This window comes from Pinus tabuliformis, chromosome 9 (genome assembly GCF_031772625.1).
Source record: "Pinus tabuliformis cultivar Carrire ecotype Pingquan chromosome 9, CPIR1, whole genome shotgun sequence".
Classification (NCBI taxonomy): Eukaryota; Viridiplantae; Streptophyta; class Pinopsida; order Pinales; family Pinaceae; genus Pinus; species Pinus tabuliformis.
In genome coordinates this window covers 363799488-363822603 of record NC_142307.1, presented here as the reverse complement: position 1 = coordinate 363822603, position 23116 = coordinate 363799488, and positions in this window count along the sequence as shown.

The window sequence follows — 23116 nt, the reverse complement described above, 5'->3', positions numbered from 1 at the left end:
AGGACAGCCAATAACAGTAGACCTGAATGTACTTCCGTTGGGTTCATACGACATTCTGATTGGTATGGATTGGCTGGAAAAACACTGGTCATTGGTAAATTGCAAGACCAAAACCATTTACTACAAAGATGACCTTGGAAAGCAGCAGGAGTTACAGGGAATCAAGCACCCCGTGCAGATCCGACCCATTACCGCATCCCAGCTAGTTAGATGCCTCAGAAAGAAATGTCAAATTTACGCTATTCAAGTCGGCTATGCAAACCGGAAAGACAAAACATCTGCACTGGACAATATTCCGGTGATACAGGAATTTGCGGATGTTTTTCCAGAAGAGGTACCGGGGCTGCCCCCTAAAAGGGATATAGACTTTACTATAGAGCTAACACCAGGGGCAGCACCAGTGTCAAGGGCACCATACCGGATGAGCGTACCAGAATTAACAGAGTTAAAAATGCAGCTACAAGAGCTGTTGGATAAGAATTACATTCGCCCCAGCGTATCACCGTGGGGAGCTCCAGTATTATTTGTTAAAAAGAAAGATGGAACTCTCCGAATGTGCATAGACTATCGTCAGCTGAACAAGCTCACGATCAAAAATAAATATCCCTTGCCTCGGATTGATGAACTTTTTGATCAAGTAAAAGGGGCAAAAGTATTCTCTAAGATCGATTTGCGGTCTGGTTATCATCAAATTAGGATTAAAGAAGAGGACATTGCCAAAACAGCTTTTAGAACGCGCTACGGGCACTACGAATTTGTGGTGCTGCCTTTTGGTTTGACCAATGCACCTGCCACCTTTATGTGTTTGATGAATAGTGTGTTTCATAGATTTTTGGACAAATTCGTGCTGATATTTATAGATGATATTTTGATATATTCTCGTTCCCGAGAGGAACACGAGGAGCACCTTAGGGTAGTGCTGCAAACTCTCCGAGAACATCAGTTATACGCTAAGTTTAGTAAGTGCGACTTCTTCAAGGAAGAAATCCAATATTTAGGCCATGTAATTACCAAAGAAGGGATTGCAGTGGACCCTGAGAAGATAAAGACTATCATGGAATGGCCCATACCCAAAGATGTAACTGATATCAGATCCTTTATGGGACTAGCTGGCTATTATAGAAGATTTGTGGAGGGGTTCTCAAGGATAGCATACCCTATCACTTCCTTACAGAAAAAAGGGAAGGTGTTTAGGTGGACACCAGAGTGTCAGCAGAGCTTCGAACGGTTGAAACACTTACTTACCACCGCACCCATTTTGAGTATAGCTGATCCTAATAAGGATTACGTGGTATGTACTGACGCAAGTAAGGAAGGTGTGGGAGGAGTATTGATGCAGGAAGGGAAAGTAATTGCGTATGAATCAAGAAAACTAAAAGATCATGAGCAGAAATACTCTGCTTATGACTTAGAGTTAACAGCTGTTATTCATGCGCTGAAAATGTGGCGACATTATCTCCTGGGGAGAAGATTTCTGTTATTAACGGATCATCACAGCTTGACAAATTATTTCAGCCAACCTACCCTGAATACAAGACAAGCTCGTTGGGCAGATTTCCTAAGTGGATTCGATTTCGAGATTAAACACTTAAAAGGTAAAGAGAATCGGGTGGCTGATGCGTTAAGTCGTAAGGTGCAGTGCTTGTGTGAACTTTCGATCAGCAAGTGGCGGATTTCTCTGTTCGAGCAAATAAAAGCAGCAACAGATCAAGATGCTGAATATCAACAAATAAAACAGCAGGTACAACAATCAGTTAATGGAAAAGTACAGCAAGGGTATACACTAGACAGTGCCGGAATGCTGTACTTCAATAAAAGACTGTATGTACCTGATCAGAATGACCTTAAGAATCTGATTTTGGACGAATTTCACATCAGCCATTACACTGGCCACCCAGGATACCAAAAGATGGTCACGACACTTAGAAAAGAATATTATTGGCCGGGAATGAAGAAGAATGTAGCCGAGTATTTGGCGCGGTGCTTGGAGTGCCAGCAGATTAAAGCAGAACATTTGCATCCGGCCGGGCTGTTACAACCTTTACCTATTCCGGAGTGGAAATGGGAAACCATTTCCATGGATTTTATAACCGGTTTGCCACGAACGAAGAAAAACAATGACTCCATTATGGTGGTGGTTGATAAGCTGAGTAAGGCAGCACACTTCATACCCGTGCAGTCCACTTATAAGGCTGTGCAAATTGCTCACCTTTTTATGCAGAACGTGTTCAGACTGCATGGACTGCCGAAAGTAATCATCTCAGATCGTGATGTAAAGTTCACATCCACTTTTTGGAGAACGTTGTTTGCTGAGTTAGGAACACAGCTGAACTTTAGCACAGCCTATCACCCGCAGACCGATGGTCAAACCGAACGAGTGAATCAGGTGGTGGAAGATATGTTGAGAGCATATGTGATGCTGAAACCAAACCAATGGGAAGAGTATTTACACCTGGTCGAATTCGCGTATAATAATGGATATCATACGTCGACGCAGCTAAGTCCCTTTGAGGTCTTGTATGGACGGAAATGCCGCACACCCTCAAGTTGGGGTGGACCTGAGGATAAGCTGAGTTTGGGTCCGGATATGCTTAAAGAAATGGAAGACATGGTAAAAAGAGTGCGTGCCAATTTAAAGGCTGCGCAGGATAGACAGAAAAGTTTTGCGGACCGAAGAAGAAGATTCAAAGAATATCAGGTGGGTGACCATGTGTTTGTGAGGATCCAAGCCAGAAGAAGCACACTGCAATGGAGTGGGTGCGCCAAGCTGGCTCCTCGGTATTTTGGGCCTTTTCAGATCTTGGCAAGAGTGGGGCCGGTGGCTTACCAACTCGCCCTGCCAAGTCATATTAAAATTCACAATGTTTTCCACGTTTCTGTTCTAAAAAAATATGTGTACGATCCTAAACATGTGATCAGATGGCAAGATGTGCGGGTAAGAATTAATCTGGTTGTTTTCGTTAAGCAGTTGTGCTCAACAGAAACTGACTGAAAGTATTGTTGTCTGCAGGTCGAGCCGGAAGGCGAGGTTCTGGTCGAACCACAGAGCATTCTCGACCGGAGAGAAGTGCGGCTGCGGAAGCGAGTTATTACCCAAGTTAAAGTGTTGTGGCAGCACTACGGGCCTGATGAGGCTACTTGGGAGGACGAGGAACTCATTAGAAAAGTCTACCCGGACTTATTTAAGGGAAGTAGACATCGGGACGATGTCCAATCCCAGGAGGGGGAGATGTGATGACCCCGGGAAAAATGTAAATGTGGAAATGTTACTGTGGTAAGAAACTGATGTGAAGTTGCTGTTCAGTTATTGTTTTTAAAGAAACTATAATGACATTATCTTATGGATAAAATTAAATACATTGGAAATATATATTTCTTTTTGAAATGCTGGCAGCCTCTGGGTGGAGGATTTTAAAAGAAAAGAAATCAGTTATGAAACTGAAGAAACTACCCTTTCACTGAGGAAAAGTCCTGGGAAAGGAAACTCCTGGGCTGTTGGGACAGACAGGAGGGATTCCAAAGAAAAGGGAAGAAAACAAGAAAACGGGTTAAGTCTGGTAAGGACCAGATAACCCAAGCACTGTGTGTAGGAATCTTGTTGAGGGCTGTAGGCCTGCAAGATAGCTCGGGGGGAGAATCCATGTGATGATGGATCTCAAGGTTGGGTGGTCAAGAGCAAGCTGAAAATGTAGGTGAACTTCTGGAGCACCGAATCCTGTAACTGGCAGACCAGGTACGAGTTTACCACAAAGATTAACTCAAGTAAACTATATATAGAATGGTATGGATAGTAGATATAGCCTGAGTCTGAATCTCTTTTAGTGATTAAAAAAAGAACTTAAGGAAACTGTAACAGTAGAATATCTATGAAGAAGGGTAGTATGACATGGGTTAAGTAAATACTTAGATACTACCTGTGATGAGTAGATAAATGCTCAGAGTCTATCTGTTGTAAACAAGCAGTAATATATATGTAAGTACGAAGGTATCTATGAGGTCCTGAGAACCCAATAGAATGACGTTTAAAACGTTAGAAATTATTTAAACAATACAACATAATGAGTACCTAAAGGGCTTAGCGCCCAGCAAGAACGAAAGGAAACAATTCAAGAGGTGCATTATATCTTTCGGTACAGAGAATCAGTATTCGTCAAAAGAAAACCAATTTTTATTTCAAGATTATAAGAAGGGTTTAGCTAACGAACACAGAAATGTAAATATATGGCAAATCCTTGCATCAAGGATTCAGAGGCAAGATTCGCTTCATGTATCATGTATTACAGCAAATCACAAGATGTATTGTGTAACGCTGCGCCAGGGTTAGTCCGGCTAAAGCATACAATGAAACAGTTACAAGCACCACAGAAACTGTACCATACTCCACCTCAGAGCGAGCGCACTTAGCCGTGGGTATACGGCCACATACCTCACTGTAGGAACAAACAAATATCGCGAAACAAATGTATGCATACACGACTTTATAAAGACCTACATCAGAGTCAGTTTAACTCTGTAACAGTTGGAAACAATAAACCATAATACTGTAAGCAAGGGTAATGGCGCCATAGAACAGAAATTGACCGTTAATGGAACAGACCCAGCTGACTGTAGGAAACAAAGTAATATAATCACAGTATACGGGAAAAGCATGTAATCAGAACCATAATATTAACTCAAACAGTCGCTATAACCATTAGCATATAAAGCGAAACGTTTCATTGCAAATGCCCGGTGGACCGGGGAATACATTATAGATCTCAAGAAAAACAAGTACGAAGTTCTGTAGAATAACCATTAGACATCATATATAATATGAGAACAAAGGGCGAGCGTTTGGTCGCCAAAATTAAACCGGTTCAATTAAATCGGCTTGGAGGCCGAAGAAAATTACTATTCAAATGTATATACAACATGACCGGGATATATGCCAAGAACTACATCAGACAATAGCTTAAATAAAACCAAAATCAAACGCTGCATAAGTTCTAGCAAGGGAGGGTTGGCCACGAACCATAAACCAGAGGTATGGGTCGAACGTGGAAACCCTGGAGACAAGTGAAATGAGCGCCATGAAGAAAAACCTCTGGCAAATTCCCATACGGTGCTCACATGTACAGAACATTTTATCATCGAGGTAAACCCAAGACTCACTTCTGGTTAAGAGGATGTCATACCTGAGGGGTTGATGAGGACGGCTCGGTCACACTGCGAACAGTGGAAAGGCCATGGCCGTGACCCGCCTGCACATCCACAAGTTAGCCGGAAGTTAGCATATATACATTTCAAAGTAAACAGTTAACCCCAAGCTGAAACAAACGCATGGTATACATTTATATATAGACTGAGCAAGACAAATATGTGCGACAGGCGGCATATACATACCTGAACGTTTGTGGTAGCAGAGTCATTTCATTCGGAGCAGCAATGGAGGGATAGCTCTCAGAACAGGCAAGTAAGATGCGCCGCGGGACTGTCTCGCATACCCAAATGAACCGGGAGGATGAAACGATGGAATATGTATAAACCCTCCAAACCCTTGAACGCGTGAGAGCCCTTGGATGTGGGCAGTGAATCCCCATCGTTGATTTGAGCGGGAGTCCTGGCGCGAAGACCAACGGCGTGGCGCCCAAGGAGATCACGTGATCGCACAACTGTGCCAGGCCACTTGGCAAGGGGTTGGTAAGGCCATCAAACCTCAGTTCCCACCTGGCGCCGGAAAGGAATCCGGATAGATTTTCCGTTGGGTAAATCATACAAGACGAGCATTGACATAACTATTAAGACACATAAGCCAAGAAATAAACATATACGCAACAACTATGGTGTATGCCATGGACCAACATTTATGTTAATAAGCTGTAGTGTGTGCCGACGCGTATAGGCTAAGAAATGAGCCCAGTATATTCATACATAATAATTGGAGAATGAGTCATTGTGCTGGGCAACTTGAACCGTGTAGTTGGGGTCTCATCCGTGTGTTCTTGTGTGGTTAGGAGTGTGACCGTGAAGATTAAAGTAAGATATTTACTTTATTTATTATTTTTTTTTTATGTAATAGTTATATTGTGGGGATCGTGACACATAGAAAGTCAAATATTGAAAAATTGTACTTATGAAGAATTAAATAGATTAAAAATCTCCCTTTTTTATTCTTAAAAGAAATTAATTTATTTTTGAACATTGATATGTTTATTATTGTCCTTTTTCCAATTAATCTAAAGATAAAATAAAATAAAATATTAGTTAACATGGTTATTTAAAAAGGTCGTTTAAATTTTATATTAAAATATTTTTAAAAGTTATAAGAATTATATATACTTTTCCCATTAAAAAAGAAAGACCATAAAATAATTTTCATTATTAATAATTTTTTTTTTTTTAATTCATATAAAATTATGTTATTTCATAGACATTAAAGTGATTTCAACAAAAAAAAATATATATATTCATAATTGATTACAGCATAAGATATTTCTAATTTTAGTATGGGGTATATATACAAAGAAGCCCCAAATGTTAAGTCAATTGGTTGAGTAACAATAGTGAGGTCATTGATTCAATTCTCTTAACACTTACAAATTTATTAATATTGTAATTTGTAATAAATTTATTGAATATCATTTTACAAAATTGCTCAATTACAAATTTATTGATATTGTAATAATAACAATAATAATAAAACATAATGATCAATTTAAAAGAAAGAGTAATAAAAATAATAAATCTATTATATCCTCTTTGTTATATTGTAATTTCTTTTTAAAGTTAAAACATTTCTAAAAAAAAGGCAACTACATCTATTACTCTAGTTTTAATACAAATATTGTACAAATTCATTAATGATTATAATATGTTTTAGAAATTTATATTACTTTTTATTATCTATATGTTGTAAGTACTTTTAGAGAAATGTATGATTATTTTAAATTTATTTTGAAACTTTTCCTTTTCCGAAACATTAAAATAGATATAGTCTAATTTATAGATGAAATGACATTACATAAACCACACTTGTTGGTCCGGAACACAGCGACAAATGAATTTTGATGTGATTATCGCTTAAAACATGTCTCAAAAACTTGATATAACACATTGGCTTGCAACCCAAATAGTAAAAAAATTATTCTAATTTGATACATTAATTTAATACATTACTTTGTATAAATAGATATGTACCCGACCTTACATTTGCGCCTTATACAATATTAATGAATTATTTACACACATCATTTCTCGGGTTCTAGTTATTGTTTGATAGAGTGCATATTAAATGTGTGGATTAATACTTCAGTAACTATTGGATCTAACCCTTACTATGGTTTTGGATGGTTCTCGATCTCGAGGTATCATCATCCAGATGTGCACGATTTTTGCAGTCCACGTGTGATCATTGTTACCGTCAATCTGAGGGAGAGGTATTCAACAGTTTAGATTAGTTTGTATCAGATAAGGGTATCTACCCATCAGGTAGTCAAAGTTTCCAGTCATTTGGTTCCATGCCTCTGAAAAGAGGCTAGCTCCACCAATCCCTCTATTGCAGCTCTTACTAGACCATTGCCAAGCCCATTCTCAAGTAAATTTGGGTTACTCTTGCTATCGTGGATCATAATAGTTGTGAGTGTAAGGTGTTTCCTTTTTAGTGCAGCTTCATTTTTTCCTTGATAATCTGGTCTCATGATTGTAGACTGTAATGTCCACCACCTCTTCTATTCCTATGGCTGATAGGCAGCTCGCACTGATACCAACTCTCTGCCTTCACCATTTGGGTGGTTTACAGGATCTGGTCATCGCTCTTGTTGCAAGTTCCTCTCCTGGAGTGATTCGACCCAGAAACAGAACCATCCTTCCAAGGCAGCTGGCTCAGGTATAAATGATTCTATTACGCTTATAGCTCTCATTGTTATTTAATTTGTTTTCTCATAAATCTAACTAAGTCTATGGTTCTTATTTAGGGGGGGAGTAGGCTTCCCATGAGGCTCTCCAGAAAATAACTTCCAGGATAGCACTCAGTGTTCCCACCCCACTATATAGGTTGGAAGAGCTCCTTTAGTTACTATGAGGGCTTGATAATTTTGTTTTCCTAAAACCCTTAAGGGTTTATTCCAATCTGTTTGGATACAACTCTCTCCACAAAGCTATTTGTATAAACTATTGATATTTCTCTTAATTAGTTATTTGGTAAAACAATGGAGTTTAATGCGAATGCATCTTGACATCGCATACTCTAAATTTTGTTTTTCTTGACTCCCTGTCGCTTTCTGGTTCCTAACTGCTCAAAGACAGAGTTGTTATTTTATTTAAAATTGAACTGCTCAAAGACAGAGTTGTTATTTTATTTAAAATTTAACCTTAGATAGTGGATTAACATATTCAAGCGATTTGATAGCGTTTGTCCTACTTTCCAATTACTGTGAGCATGATATGCCGACCCTTAATGGCTTTATGTACAAGGAATTAATTGTCTTTCTCTAGAATCTATAGTTCCCCAAATTGAGAAGTACTTTGTGTTAGTGTCATGTGCTACGGCTCTTTGTCAATTAGAGATTTATATTCTGAATACGGTTCCCATTTACAATTGTGGGGTTTCTTTTTATATGAGATTTGAATAAATGATTTCGCCACAGCTTCCTTGTTTTCACATTCGGTGGTCGTTCCATAGGCATACCCACGTTGACAGCAGAACTCGTTCACTGGCTATTTTGTTCCTAATTTTTAGGCTTTCCATTTCATGTATACCCATATTGTTAGTGAGGTCTCTCTCTGCACATTTTCTTGAGGTTTGTTGTATTATTATTTAATTCAAAACATTCAGCACGAAGGTGCATTTTCATAATTTCCCCATAGTAATACTATCTATTATAGACAGTATATATCATGAATTACTTTTACGTTTCTCATAACTATAGTTGGAATAATACGTTTAATCCAATGATTCTTTTATATTTTCTTTTAATTAAGTTCACTCTTTTACTCATATTGTACTGCCCATATAAAATCTATTTTGAAACAAGTAATGCATTGCTTTATTAGTATATAAAATGTGCTTTTATGAAATTCATTAGCCTCATCTACATAGTTTTACAACTCTATTGATTAGTAGAAACTACTGTCATAAGTTTATATTACTTATCTATATTACTGGTCATGATTTAAGGAGATAAATTCAGTTTCCTTAATATAATCATTATTACAGAGAAATGTTATTACATATTCATTTGTTTACATAAATAAAGATCAATACTGTATGAGTAGTAGGAAGAAAGGCTCCATATTGTTTGTAAGGAAACCTCCTCATACTCTATTCTTAGTCAAGTATCTCCATCACTATAAACTGGTAAATCTAGACCTAATTTACCTCTTAACTCTTAAAATTTTTATTTCAATGCATTCTACAGAAATGTTTTTTACTCCTTGCTTGAGTTACTATAAAGATTATCAACCAAATGAATGTAAATATATATTTAGAATAATTATATGCATTTTAACGAGGAAAATTCCTCAGCTACGACCACACCTCCATGCCAATGAGAATGGTTTGATCCCCGTTCTCCCCCAGAGCTCTCCCAACTACAAAATAGTGGTTACAATTAAGATCTTTTCTTTAAAACTTATCTAGGCAATCAAATTCTTCCTTGACCCAATCTGAATATTTTTCACAGAGTTCGAGCCTTCCACTGATCTTTAACATATTAGGAACTGAGCTCTTAAGCAACACACAACCTCAACCCATTTCTCCATTCTTGTTTTTCACAAAAAACACCAACCCCCTCCCTTTCCCTGGATTCCTTTCTTTAAAGAAAATCCCTTGGAATAAGGAGTAATTGTTTCCTCCAACTGTCTTGGGAGTTAGGAACTCTTGTGGTCCTCCATCAATTTTCCTTTCCTCAGATAACACATATTCTGGTAAATCCTAATCATTTCTTTTAAATAAGAATTAAAAGTATTTCCTAACTCAATTAGGTTTCTTAACTAAAAAAACAACCTGTCAACCTCCATAAGAGGTAATTTCTTAACAATTAAACATGTTTGTAAATACACAAATAAAACTAAGGTAAATGGGGGTTTTTCATCTCCCCCGCCTTATGTGCAACACCGCCATTTGTTGTCTCTCGATACTGAAGCAAAGAAAGACAAGCTTGTTGCATAAAACATTCATCTTCCCAAGTAGCTTCATCTGGGCAAAAGTTCTTCCATTGCACTTTAACTTGGATGATAGCTCATCTCTGGGGCATTATTTCTCTTCATTCTAAAATGTGTATGCGTTCGACCAGGAATTCTCCATTCAGTTCTACCTGCATTCATCATAAATTAGTACTAATCATTTAACTACAATGGTTGGAGGAGTAAAAATAACAATAAGATGAAAGAGAGGAAAAGAAAAGAATAACTACTATTATTTATTCCTTTACCTGCACATCCTGCCAATTAAATACATGCTTGGGGTCATATATATATCTTTTAAGTAATGATACATGAAACACATGATGAATTCTTAGGTGGCCTAGAAGAGCAAGTTGTTAAGCTACAGGCCCAACCCTTTCCAAAATATGAAAAGGTCCACAGTAATGAGGAGCTAACATCACACATCCCCCATTTTAAAGAACTTTTCCTATGCTTGATTCTTATGTATACATGATCCCCCACTACAAACTCCCTATAGGTTCTCTTTTTATCAAAGTAAGCTTTCTACCTATCTTGGGCAGCTTTTAAATTCTTGCATGCCTTCTTTACTCTCTGTTCCATTTCTTTCAGCATGTTAGGTCCTGTTACTGGGCATACTTAGTGAAGCCGCATAGTCAGCAGATGACTATGAAATGTATCATAAGTGCGGACGAGAAAGTAGTGCCAGCTCTCATAGATTCTGTTTTCTCAGCCCAGCTCAAAGCAGAAGTCAGCCAGCCAACTCTCCTCAAGCCCATGATGAATGCATGCAGTTTTAGGGATCAGATTCAGAAGTAACTTTATTTAGAATGTTGTTTTTTCTTTAAAATTAGATTAGAAAAAGGATGGTCATTTGAAAACCGCATCCTAAATTTTGTAAATTAACTATTATTAGAATTAGGAAGTAGTATTTTAACCCTTCTCATGCATTTGGAGAAGGGTCCAGAAATTTGTCAAAAACTTGTCCTCAGAACATGCACTTCTGCACCCTCAAAGGAGGTTTTGATGAATGGATGGATCGAGGTTTATTAATGTTTGCATTTGATATCTGCTACTGATGTTGCACTTCTGTACTCTTAGTAGATATTAGAACAAATAGAGATAAATCATTTTTGCTTGAAGCTTATGAGTAGGACTAGTCATAAATGGTACTTTTATCTCTTGGCTATTTCTGCTTATATTCTTGAAGTGATATACAGTTTTTAGTTGTTTATATGTTATTGCATGAATGTGTGAGTTACCATTTGGCACTTTTGTATTGTGGAATCATTTATTTATGTTTGATATCTGAATAACTTATTATGCGATATGCTGTTCACAACTGTTTTGCCTAACTTTTTATGCAAAGTGGTTCATCTTATTTGATTTCCATTCTTATGATAACTGAATGATCTTTATTACCAGTTATTGTTTGAAATCTCTTTAGATCGCATAATAGAAGAAATACACCCCAGGTTAGCATAGATTAGATGTGTTGTTTTCATTAGATTACAATAGCATAGAATTAGATCAAAGTAGCTTAGATCAAAACTCTTAGATCAGCATAATCCAACTCTGCACACACACACCCTTAGATTAGGAAACTGGTCCCATTATCCCTAGTCGACCCACTATACCAAATGGATAAGGAGCTGCCAACCAAGGTCTGGACCAGTGGGTATCCCCCTTGTTGTCGACCCAATTTTCGTGGCTTCAACATATTTGGCGCTAGAAGGAGGGCCTGAACATAGTGTCTGTTGGAATGGTTTGAAATCGTAATCATTTGAATTAGGATGGCTGCTCACAAACTTCCCATTTGGAGTTGCATCCATGTTCGTGCCTATTCCAACACTCCACCTGAAGTGGTAAGGCTCTTGTCTCAGGTAAAATTCAATGGTGAGAATAATTCTTCTACTTTTAATCATGCTCTTCAATTTATTCAAAGAGTTTCAAGTTCGAATGTTCAAAGAATTGATGAAGGTGTTTTATGCAGAATTTTTACTCTTACATTCACGGCGGAAGCTAGAAAATGGTGTAGAACCCTCCGAGTTGCCTCAATTCACAGCTGGGACCAATTTGTCAAAGCTTTCATCTGTAAATTTGATTGTTATGATTATGATCAGGTATATGATGAGATTGAGTATCTACAAAAAGAAGATGAATCTGTTAGGGATTTTAATATGCGATTTCATCTTGATTGTCTAAAATATGATCTTGAAAATGAACTCGTGAATGAAGAATCTTCAGATTATTCTGAACATTCCCTACCTCCTATGTCTGATCCATTAGAAATTAGTTCGAGTCTTGTTTTATTTTCTTCTAATAGGAATGAAAATTCCAATTTAAATGTGCGAATCACTCATGACGAAGAAAATTCCCAAAGCTTATGAAACATGCCTGCTCTAACGCAAGAAGATAAAAGCGAAGATGTTGCAAGAAAACCTACCTTGGAACCAGAAGACAACTTGGAGACAAGGTTTGATAATATCATTGCAAGTCAACAAATGCAGACGCCAAGGTTAGAACAACAAATTAATTCTCTTTCGGAAAATACAAACATGCAAAGGTATAATCTAAAGCCCGATGTCTACGGTGAATGTGATGAACAAGAAATTTTTCACGATGATACTTTCAAATGCATTGTTTCAGAATCAAATTTTTCTCTTTATCTTGATGCATTTAGTGATGATAATATTTTTCCCCTCAGTATTAATGATATCTCAAAAAGTACAGAGGATTATTCAAATGAATCACCATTAGGTTTTCAAAATAAAGAGGCAGTTAAAGAACATCCTTTGGTCATTTATAAACAAGAATGACTTGACCTTCCTTTTCTGAAAATATTGGATGAAAAAGAAAAATCTAGAGAGACCAGTAAAATAATTTATGATAGTTGCTATGATGATGATGATGATGTTGATTTATCTCAAGTAACTCAACAGAGCTCAGATAATGAGATATATTCCAATCCAAGAATCATATCAGTCGATCCTCATTCCAGAGCGACAGATCATTTGCATGACTTTAGTATCCAAAACAATGTCCCGATCTATGATTCGTATCATGAGCAAACCCCTATGACTGTTCCCAATCATAACTTCATTTTCTGATTCACAAGACATAATTCGAAGTTACTCAGATCCCATAATTCTGGCTAGCTCTTGTGAAGAAGAAGATATTTCAAGTCAATCCCAGTTATGCTGTAACACTAGCTGTACAGATAATCATTGCATTTTTTTTTCGCTTGCACTCATTTTGTACAAAAACGGATTGTATTTTAAATTTTCAGACTTTTGATAGATTACTATGGTATATTGAGCACCTTATCAAAGAACATTCGAAAGATGTATTACCATTTTGGAAAACTAAATTGTGTCAAGGAAATACAGATCTTTTTCAATTCGACAATCAATCAATATCAGCCTTTCAGGAGAAACTTCTGTGTCATCCAAAACATCATCAACAAAAATAGTATTTTTGGAAACTTGCCAGCAATTCACGTTAATTGATAAATCTCTTTCCAAAAATTTCCATCTACTCTTCATTGATTTATTTAGTGATTTATATGTGGAAACTTTCCTTTCACGAGAAATTGCTAAAAGCTTAACTTTAACACATAGTAGATTACAGGCCATTAAAACTAAAAAATCATGTTCGCAATCTGGCTTGTCATCTTTCCTATTACGTGATCACCAATCCATAACATAAATTCATCCCGATTTTTATGATCCAATAGGTATCCAATTGGATAGAAGATATCATAAGAAAGAAATTTCAGGCGGAATTCCAATTGAAGTTACACTTTCTAATCCTACATCCAATATTCATAGTCCAAGAAAAGTTTTATTCTTAACACTAATGTTTAAAAGGTGCATACGTGTGGGAATAAAAATGAAAAGATGGTTCCACTGGAAATATCATTTTACCTAGTTAATTTTTCTGTTTATAGTTAGAATAGGAGTAGGTGTAGTTTAGTTAGGTTGTTAAGTGGATAATTTAGTTTTTAAATATTGGTAGGCAAAATAAGAGAAGAAATTATCCCTATCATGTACATAATCCAAGGGAATAGTTACCTCTCACTTCTTTAAATATTTTCCTCCCTAATAAAATTTGGCTGTGGTTAACAACATTTGACATTTACTAAAGGCACCATTTCTCTATCAGATTTTGAACTTGTGCTTGTATAAATATCAAATCTTTTGGAAACTTGATCTTTATTATTAATAGATACAGTTAAAAACTTTAAACCAGATATGATACTAGTTTCAACTTCCAAAAATTTGACGAAAGCAATCTTACTGAAGAAATTGTTTTATATCAGTACAATGAAAGGTATCAATAACGAAATAAAGATTCCCTGTAGATCAGCCATGTCCAAAATAACTCTATTATTGTCGTCCAAGGCTTTCTTAAGGAAAAAAATGACTTCCTCCCTGCTAAAGGAAATCGCAGCATCTAGAGAAATGACCCAAGAATACACTATATCTTGAAGAATAAGAGGTCTCATCACGAGCCGACTTATCATGATCACAGATATTATAACTTTGCTGACTTTGCCAAACACTGTCCACCAAAACAGGGCAATGACTCAAGATTGTTGAAATCAAAAGACAAGGGGTCTCATCACGAGCCAGCTTGTTCAGCGAAAGTGTAAATCAAGTGAATGAATGTGTCATAATTTGGCTACCAAACCAAGACATTCTTCTTTAAGAATAAAAAAGGAAAAAGTGTCAATATGGGTTTTTCTTTGAAATTTGTAGATCACCTTAAGCAGGATAAAGGATCATTACTGGGTAATAGGTAACCATGTCGAGGCTATGAACGCCTGTTGGCAACAGAGGCTCTACCTGTGACAAATGAGCATATTTAAAAAAAAATAAATATGGTACACAGGGAAGACCTTATTTCATTTTTACAAAATGAAGTAGTGGCTGATGTAAATGCAAGGACCAGTTGAGGAAACAAATAATTAAAAGTAGAAAGAGGTTGGAACGAAATGTCATGGACAGTTTGGGGTATAATACACTTTATCTTTTTTTATAATAAAGTTTAATTTTCCAAAAAAAAAAATTGTTTTGGAAATTTGAAAAGTCCAATAGAAAATCAGAGATAACTGGTTCTCCCAAGTGAATCGCCAATTGTTGTGGCCAGCAACAACCCCCCCCCCCCCTTTTTTCATTTAAGTGCTGTCCAAAATACTAAATGAATGGGGACCCTTAGTTAAATCTCTAGGAAAAGCAAGAGTTTCCTTTCTTCGAAATAAGGCTTCCATCGTAAGCTTAGGAAGATCTTTTGAATACTTTAAAACCTAAGTTTATGATAAGAAAAATCTTTAAAAAGTCGCATCATAAAATGACAGAGAAACACCTCCATTTGGGTATAATCCTGGTATGTGCAAGATTCTCGTACTAAGCGATATATCGCATCGCAATAAAGTAATGCCAATGAGGAAGCCTTCAAAGATTTTCTGATTTGCGATAACCCCGATCGCAAGATCGCATATCGTAGGAATGGGCTAACACAAATATGGCAAGCATAAAACTTCTGTGATCTACGATGTGTGCGATATCGCGATGACGCGATGGTGCGATAATGCGATGTCACGATGGTGCAATAATGCGATGTCACGATCTGCGAAGGTTGCGAACAAAACCGCAAAATCACTCCATCACGAATCTTTCGGGCGCGCTATTCAAGAAAAGCCACTTACCATAATCTGACTCAAGATCATGCGCTTTTAATGATAATAAAGGAATTAGTTGTCATCTATTAAATGTAGACGCGTTCTTTTGCAAAGAATTACTTCACGTAGGGTGGCATATTTGATATATCTGCTACATTTAAGACTCTCCCATCACCTCTCTTGATCAATCATTTCCATTTATGAGCTGTAGGAACGAAGAACGAAAGGCGATACCAAGCCATAAGCAGGAAGAAATGGGAAAGAAAAGTAAGGCTCAGGGCTCTGAGGTGAAGGAGATGGCACCTTTATATTAGGACACAGCTTGTAACAGAGACGCAGGGATATCGACGTGGGAAAGCATGTACAGACTTCTTGAAGAAGAAAATCCCAGAATAATGAAGGTTACCGTTGTCGCAGATTCACAGGGCTCTTCGAAAGCATCCTTAGAAGAACTGGTGTGCTCATTCCTTCATCGGATAGCAGCAAGGCCTAAAATTCTCCCATATATGGATATGATTAAGTTGATACTTGACAATGCAAAAATGAACGACAGACATTTCAAAATTCAAGGACATGGGCTCATCGGGTCATTCACTACACAAGACTTAAAGCTCATGTATCATCTTCTTGAACCGCAGGCGACTTACAATGCACAATTCATTAAAAAAATTGTGGCGGGGAACCCGTACCTATCAGAGACCACTAAAGATTGGTCCAGAAAAGATGAACTGCTCAAAAAGGATAAAAACGGTATGTACAGCGCTGATTCCCTCACCTCTCCGTATTGTTTTGCTGCGGCCATGCTTTGTAGATTATTTGGGATGCCATATATCAATAAGTTTTCGTCTGATTGGTTACCATTGATTGATGCTGCCACAAATGCCGTTATTATAGATTGGTCCAACATATTTTCTAATAACCTATTCATGGCTATTATCAATTACCGGTCTAAAAGATCCATGTCTCAAAGGATCTATCCTCCTTTTTACCTATCCGCATATGTTATGGATTCTATTTGTTATGTGTCTAAATTTCCCTCTATGGGTTGGAAATGGACAACTCAGGACCCATTACCCATCCATGTTTATCATAAGATATTATGGAATTCTCAGTTCATTCCACATTTCTACCAAATTTGTCATGGGCTTATCTTACCCATGTATAGAATGATATATGATAAAGAACCCCCGAGGTGCTCACCTGAGGCATAGATAGATATCATCCCCATCGCAAGATGGTTCGGGGAAGAATGGTTCACCTATATTAGAGTATTTGGAAGCACCGTCCCTCCTCATGTCCTACCTTTGTATATTCCTGACAAACTGCTGGCTCGAGAAATTGCATATCAAACCTGTTTAGAAGGCGGCCTAACCAAAGACCTAAAAGACAAAAAGAAGGCCATATGGCCCCAGTTTCCTGTAGCTTGTGGGGTGTTACCGGGAAAAGTGTCTATTTAGAACTGCTCTATCCCACTAAGGTGTGACAGCTGCCTTAGAAACAAACAAAGAAAACTACTTTTGTACCTCCTTTATGAACTATAAATAAAGAGGAATAGGAAGAACCAACCTGTGTCCTGCGCTAGTCCTTTGATCCAATCTCTCCCCTCTTTGACAGCTTCCAGCTACCTGCTCCCTTACTTGCCCAGCTTCACCAAGTACCTGTAAGATCACAGAAGAAGAAAACTATACAAAGACATGGATTTATATTCATAAATAACTTAGGATCAGATTTAAGTTAACCATACAAATGTAACAAGCATCAATGATACAAAAGCATGGAGGAGAAACTCAAATAGTTTTTATTGATATACAAGAAGATCCAGGAGGAGTTACAACCGATGATTCCTGACCCAGCATCAACCTCCCAGCAAAGAATCCCCTCTTCACCTCCAACAAAGCATAAATCACCCAATTCTCTGATATGTGTCTCAAAACCAACAACAATTCCTTACAATGTGCAAAATTCCAGCCTCTGGATCTCTGGGATGAGGGATCCATATATAGATGTATGCAAGGAGGATGAGTCAACTTATGATTTGATTAGTGGCTTCTCTTTGTCAGTTCTTGCTTCCACTTGGAGACTGAAGGCCTCTTACTCATCCTTGGTCGAATTCAGTGAGGCAAGTGTCATAGGAGAAGATTTTGGAAGCTTCCATTGTCTCTCCACCTCGCGGAATGACACTGCCATTTGTCATTTCCCGCTCAACGCACCCTGGTAGTGCATTTAGGTGCGTTGCAACACACCTAACTAGTGGATTTAGGTGCTATGCAACGCACTTAGCTAGTGGAGCAGCTGAAATGATCCTGATTTGACTTATTCTGAGCAGTTTCTGGTGGAGAACTTCTGGGAGAAGCTGTAATTTGTTGACCTTGTTCCTTTAGGGGTTAGAACAACACTTTTAGGGACTTAGGAGCCCTTGGTTTATGGAAATTTCATGCTTAGAGCTGTAAGGCACAAAAATGTCTATAACAGTTGCCCCCTAAAGTATGAGGTCGTTTATCGGGTGAAATGCTTTATTATGAGGATCCGAAGTTCTTTCAATGCTGGGAGGAGACCTATAATAAGATACAATACAATACATTATCTTCATACTGTTTTCATGATCTAGCTGAGGTGGGCATTCCCATGCTCAGCTTTATAAATTCATTTTCATGTACATAGGACAGACAATCGTCTGATGGTAGACTGATGATTCTGATAGAGCCATCATCCTTTTGGTAGGATGATTATCTGTGCTGCAATGCTGTACATTTTAATGTCTTTATTTTCCTGAATATATATCGCAGCCCGGATGGATGAAACTAGATCCGGGGTCTTCAATCTCGTCCGATCTTCACTCGAAGTACAAGTCGATCCATGTGAGAAATGTTTTGAAGTCGAACATGGAAGGACATCGCTTGATTACCAGTCAATGATGTAAACTGTTAACAAGCGCGAGAGGAATCACCGATAATGATAATGATCCTCAAGGTACTACAGTACAATTCACGTGGTGTGAATAAAGGACTTAGCGTCGAACACCACGCAAAATCTTTCGGTCGAAGGTCATTGATGTAAACCTGTCGCCGGAAGTGAGAAACTTGCCATTGAGGCATGCAAGCTTCAAAGTACTGAATGGGGTGTTCCTAGACCAACTTCTTGGATAATGAGCTGATGTCGACAAGAAGTGATCCGTCATAGGAGGGCCTTAATGAATCCCACATCAATGACACGGAACAGAGCAAATGATTTTGATGGAGGTGAAAACGATCTGATGATATATGGTTCAAGGTGGCGGTCATGAAAGAATGCGGTATAATATATGGTAGTGGGCGGGACATAGGTGGCCTTTCTAGATGACTTCTCTTGAACATGTCGGCGACACTGATGTGATGGATTGGTAGCATTAACCCCAAATGTGGATGGTATGGTGTGACCATGGCGATGTGACCGGTGAATGAAACAACCCAACCCGACTCGGGCATGGAGTGGAAGTGTCATGTTCAAGAGCGACTTGCTACCAATAAAGATTCTTTGAGTTTTCTTCCCAATTTTTCCCCAGTCATTGCTGACCAGTACCTCTTTATTTTTGTCAAGCTTGAGGAGGATAACATATGCTTGTTCTATAATTTTCCCTTCCAGCAAACCCATCGCTATGGTTTAACGAGCCTAGCGATAGTGAAACTCGTTCTCGTCTAAAGACAAGTTTGTCGCTATTAATCTTTTTAACGAGTCTAACAACAAAGATAACTCGGTCCTTTTCATTTTTAGAGAGTCTGAAAAGGTATGTAAAGGTAACTCCAAAATTCCTTTTTCGTCATCTAATCCCTTAAGTCCGAAAAAGTATAAAACAATACAGAAGGGATGAATTTTCGATAGCTTTAACGAGCCGAACAAAACAAGCGCTCGATCTTTTTGTGCAATAATCCCTCAGGTCCAAAAAGATTAAAATCTAGAGGAGGGATAGCACTTCCTGTCCCTTTAACGAGCTGGAAGGCCAAGGACTCGGCAATCTTTTCATATTTTACGAGTCAGTTGAAAAGAGCTTAAAGAAGACTCGTCTTTTGAGGAACGAGTGATAAAATGGGTAGCAGCTGATTCCAGGTAAGGTTTGGAATTTTCCAATCACGGCAGTGTCACAAGGATGGCTAGTGAAATCACTCTTCACAACTGTTCCTCAAAATGGGTAAACAATCAAATGGAGGTGAATGATCGGCCAATGAAAAAGTGGAGGTGACGGTGCAAACACGACCAAGGCTTTAATGGCTGAAGTACTACATTCACGGTGGTTATTTACCAGGGGGTAGTTCATTTTTTAACGAGCTTAAACGCGGGTGGAAACATTTGCTCGGTCCGAGTTTATTTTTTAACGAGCTTGAACCTCGCAGTAACACTGCTCGATTAATCCAGTCATATGATAAGAATGTCTCATATAAAAACGACAACTTTTAGATTTTTGCCCCACATCCTTTCTTTATGCAAGTTAGGTAACGACTAATCTAAAAAACAGATAAATAATCGCTCTTTGCTTGCACTCCGAAAGGTTTGCATGCCCCCAGGTATAAAACAGAGTTTCAAGGTTACCTCTACTTCTATCCGCCAAAACATTTGTTTTACTGAGAGAGGCCTACCTCTTACAGGTTACCCAAAGATTGTTCTATTCGCGGCGCAAACAAAACACTTCTTCAGCGATGTCTACCGAGATAAACAAAGGTGAGTGAAGGGAGGCTACTCCACTCACATAACTTTGACAAGAGAATCTTGTTCTAGAATAACCCCTCTTCCAATCACGGACGGGGTACAGACTAGTCATATTCTCCCGCGGAAACCTACCCTATACCCGAAGTTTTCCTGCCGAAGCAGACCAGGATGCATGCCCCCTGGGTTTCAGTCATATCCCTCCGAATTACTCGCGCTCATCGGGAGGACGGACTGGAGATTGAGACATTTCTTGCGTGAAAAGACCATTTAGGGATGGTATATGACTATTTGCTATGCGTGATCCGGGAAATGAAAGCTGGTCCACGAGCTTGACCACTCTTCCTTCGTGCGGAAAACACATTACTCTAAAGAGTGAGGAGACAATCGCTCCCATGCAATAAATATAGTCTCGTCCAAGGAGTAGGTTATAATCCAAGGGTCCTTGAACAACCATTACGTTCACGCGAACTGTCTTCCTTCTCAATGTTATGGGCACATCGGGAAGGATCCCTAAAGGTCGACTGGTTCCTTTATCAAAGCCTGTCAGATTTCTCATCTCAGGCAAAAGCGATGGCGAACCAAGCGCTTTCCAAGCAGTTGAGGAAAGGATACTCACAGAAGCCCCCTCATCTATGATGGTACCAGCCATAACCATTCTATATATTTGAACGATAATTCGGAATGGTATGCTCGCTGGTAAACGGGGTCTGCCTAGTTGATTCCAGTCGAAGGAGACAACTAGGTTGCTTGGAGGTGGGACCGAATAGACGGTCGGGTACGGCTCTGATGAACTTCCTTCCTGCGGTAAAGGAATGGGTAAATTGCCCCATGTTTGTCGAAGTCTGTGTTTATGAAGAGAATTTGGATGGCGTCATCCTTGTTCTCTTCAGTGACTGTATCATCTGAAGATAAAACCTCTGAAGGCAAGACCGGGTCAACTACCGCCTCGACATTTTTGACTTTCATCTGGTATGGATCCAGATGGTTTTTCTTCAATGATAGGTGCTTCAGCCGACCACCTGAGCGGGCCAGCCGAATTTTCAACTAGTGACGGACTCGGCAAGAGTTTTTTATATCCAGGAGGAAGTCGTAACGGTGAAACCGGACGATCATCCAAAACTCTTTTAGCTTCGTCTAAGAAGGGAAAACGGTGTACGGCATGATCGCCTTCGCACAGTTTACAAGGAAATCTATATTTTCCTTTTTGTCCAGGGGCTTCACTTTCACTAGTCGACGGTGTGTTTTCAACATGATCATTAGAAGTTGACGACACCGGGTTGTGCAAACGAGGAGACCAGTCCCTTAAGATCCGAGGGATGCAGGGACAATCTCTGTGAAAATGGTCTCCTTTGCAAATGACACATGGCGATTTAGGCCTGGTCGGTGCAGTGTGTGGATTTTCGTTAGACAACACTCGTTTGCCCCCATTCGCTTTTGGTTCCTTCTTCTTCTTCTCTTTCTTCTTCTTTTCCTTCTTCTCCTTAGGAACTTGACCTTTGGCTTTACCATCCCCATCAAGCGAAGAGGAAGGAGGAGAGGAAGAACTAGAGGAAGTAGAAGGTTGGTGGGCAACTCTGGACTCGTCTAATTGCTGATTCGATTGTTCAGGAATAGTGGTGTTCTGAACGACAGAGGTTGAGAAGAGCCATACAGGCAAACCAATTGTCAGCCCTAGAAGCGACAATGTGGCCATATGGGGCGCACCAACATCTCCCCAAGAGGAGAAGGGACTAGGATTTCCACCAAGGGGAATTCCTTGGTTGGTAGGCTCCATTTTCTCAACCCAAGATCAAGGTAGGAAAGGGGTATGAATATTCCGTTTAAAATAAATATTAACACGCTTTGACACAACTTGTTTTTTCAGTTTTTAAGAGTCGAGAAAAAACAAAAGATGACTCTAGTCTCCTTTGATTTTTAATGAGCCTGAAGTGACAAGTGCTCAGATGGACCTTTTCCATTAAGGAGTCTGAAAAGGAATGAAAGGGACTGCTCTGGAGGTCTAGGTAGAGGGAGTACCAAACCAATCGCAAAACTGCAGAATACTTTTTACGGTACGGCAGTCAATCTTCCCGAATGTTGTGTTCAGTGCATTGCGATCAGTAGGGCGGCTGACACGGCTTCCTATGGATAAAGGATTTAAGCCTATAGGGGTCTCCCAATATATACTCGACGGTACATGGGAGCACAAGTCCGTACTGGCACTTATCGTCTCAAAGTGGAGGAATCACCCAACCATCAATGAGGACAACAGTTACCAGGCTTTACGACGCCGGAATACGTCTCTAGCCTAGACCTCTAAATGTTGTGCGTTAAGTTCCAAAGCGTTGTTAGATTCATTGAATTTATTTTAAGTTGATCTTTCTTATGAAGTTTTCCTTTTGGGTTCACCACGAGATGTAGATGTAATTCCTAAAATGCAATCTAAAGATGATAAACAAACTTTTATCTCTTTTCGGCAATGAAAATCCTAGCTACTAGGGGAAAAGAAAGACACAATCTTTTCACAAAGAGCAAAGAGCACACTGTAAATGCACTTTCCTAAATCAAGCCAAACAGACTGTCTATATGCAAATGCACATGCATGTATTTGTTTCTCACTTTCTTAATATTGAT